Below are 2,500 nucleotides of genomic sequence, written 5' to 3'. Positions count from 1 at the left end.
TTTCTGGCTGTTCTTTGCAGAAACGAAGCATGTTTTTTGCAGGAGTGCAGTGATATAAGCTATAAAATTGTTTACTTCAAGAGATGTTTTGATGTTTTTAGTCGTCTCGAGATGCGATTTGAAGTGCTTCTCGAGCGTTTTTCCAAGAAGCTTCAGTTTCCTCTTGCTGAAACGGGAACGTGTAGGTGGCAAGTGGTTATTACCAGCAAGGGAAAAGAGAATGTAGGAATGGTCACTGAGTGTGCTACGTTCCAATTGCCACGCCTCTTTGCGGTCATAAAGTGATGACGTAGAGAGCGTGACATCTATCCAACTTTTACCATTTTTTGTCTCAAATGTGGGTCCTGCGGTATAATCATTCCAAACCAGGAGATTCCTATGAATGATGAAGTCAATCATCGGAGCTCCAATGTCTCTCTTACGTTTGATGTCGTCCCTATCAGGACCCCACAATTCTGATTGGATGTTGCCATCCCCCACAAGGAACCACTGTTTTGGTTTGAAAACCTCTAACATGTCATTTAGTTTATGGAAAAGGGTGTTTTTGTTAGAGGAAGGTGGAAAATAAAATGAAATTATGGTAAACGTGTCCGGACCCTGGGAGACATCAACACAGACGAAAAGTTTGTCAATATGTCTAGTCACCACTGCAATGTTAGGGTTTCTGATGGAGATGAGGACACTACCGTCAGGATGGTGTATGGTGCGCCATTTAGATGGGAAAAAAGAGGAACCGGCATGCAGATATGGTTCCTGGACGCAATAGATGTCTGGTGTATTACTGTTTAATAGCATTGGTAACTCCTTGGTTGCTTTGAACGAGCGACCAAGATTACCCTGAAAAATTGTCCAAGAAAATAAGTTAGTGGAAGGTGTACTATTCATAATTGGTATGAGCTTTGAGTTTTTCGATGTTCTTCTTAAAGAAGGGACAACTTAGAGAGGTGGCAGAGTGGTCTGTCTTGAAATTAGTTTTTTGCTTTCTGTTGCTTTCGCGACAGAACCGACACGTTTTGTTATTTTTATTGCAAGTTTTAGTTGCATGGTTTTCACAACATTTGCTGCAAGCTATTGGTGCAGTACATGTATTTTTGGTATGGCCAAATCTGAGGCAATTTTGGCATCGGATCGGCTCAAGATGTTCTTTAAATTTCTTGGATCCGAATCCGTAATGTAGCCTTTTGTCATTTTGAATGACCTTAAAGATGTTTGGTGACAGAGACAAAACCCAGTGTGACCTAGCGCCCCTGCCTGGTTTTCTGAATAGCACCCTAATTTTGCCATCCGGTAGATTATTGTCTTCCTTAATTCTATTTATGAAGTTTTCTTCTTCATCATTTTTGTTTTGATCGGTGTTGTCAACATCGTATATTATAATTTGCGGGTCACGCTTTTGCGGAAAGCGTGCCTCACAAATAGTTTTGAGGTAGTCATGAACATTAATTGCCTCCAAGAGTTTTGAGGCCATTTCCTGGGTGGGGACCGAGATCAGGATGTTTTTCGATCTTGCCTCCCTACAAGAAATAATTCTGACCCCAAGAGCTTTGGGGCGTATATTTGCCTCCAGGAGAGATTTTAAATTGAGGTTAGTGGTGTTTTCCTCCTCCATTGGGTCTGAGTTTAGAGGGGCAACAATGATTGTGGGCAAGGCCACAAATTCTGCCTTCTCTGTTGTTTTCTGCCTTTTGGCTTGCTCAGGAGCCCGTTGTCTTACTGTTTGTTTAGCTGGTGTAATAGCTGATTGTTTAGCTAGTGGTTTAGCTGGTGTTACAGCTGATTGTTTAGCTACTGGTTTATTTGGTGGTTTAGCTATATTAGATATAGGAGGGTTCTGTTCCCTATTCTGTATTGGCAAATTTGGCGTGGGCAGGAGACCCTGCGACCACTGCTGTGCCACTGAGGCATACGTTTTTGTTATAGGTTGGGCTGGAGGTGACGCGGGAATGCCCACTTTTTGTTCTAAATTTTCTATCCTCTTGTTTATTGCTCCCATGTCAAAGCTTTCCACAAGACGGGTAAAAATCCCCATAAGTTCAACTGCAGCATTGCTTTTCAGCTTGTGTTTGGCAATGAAAGTCTGCAGGTCATTTACCGCTGAGAAGTGGGACCTCTCAAAGTTGTTAAATATTCCCTGTTGGGACTCTGGAGTACCCGGGATGAGGTCCTCACTCTCCATATTGTCTATGTCAGTATTACTGACCTTAGGGAGGGGTTTAAATGGAACACCCTCTGGAATGAGGTTGAGATGTTTTTCTGTCATTTTTTGTTTGGCTTTCTTTAACGATTTTGCCAGGCGCTTTTTGCGCTTTTTCTGTTTAGTTATATCTGCGGTGTTTGCAGACTTGTTGGCTTTAGCCAAAAGAAACTTAGAGCTAAGTGAGTGTTTCTTATTATTGTTTTTTAATTTCTCGGCAACTACTGAAGTAGTTGGAGGTTTCCGCAGAGGTGAATCTGCCGCTAGAACATCATCTTCTTTCGCGTTTTCAAAAATATCGCTATC

Source organism: Argiope bruennichi, chromosome 1, assembly GCF_947563725.1.
Source record: "Argiope bruennichi chromosome 1, qqArgBrue1.1, whole genome shotgun sequence".
In the NCBI taxonomy this organism is placed as follows: domain Eukaryota; kingdom Metazoa; phylum Arthropoda; class Arachnida; order Araneae; family Araneidae; genus Argiope; species Argiope bruennichi.
Note: the sequence above shows the minus strand (reverse complement) of the source record.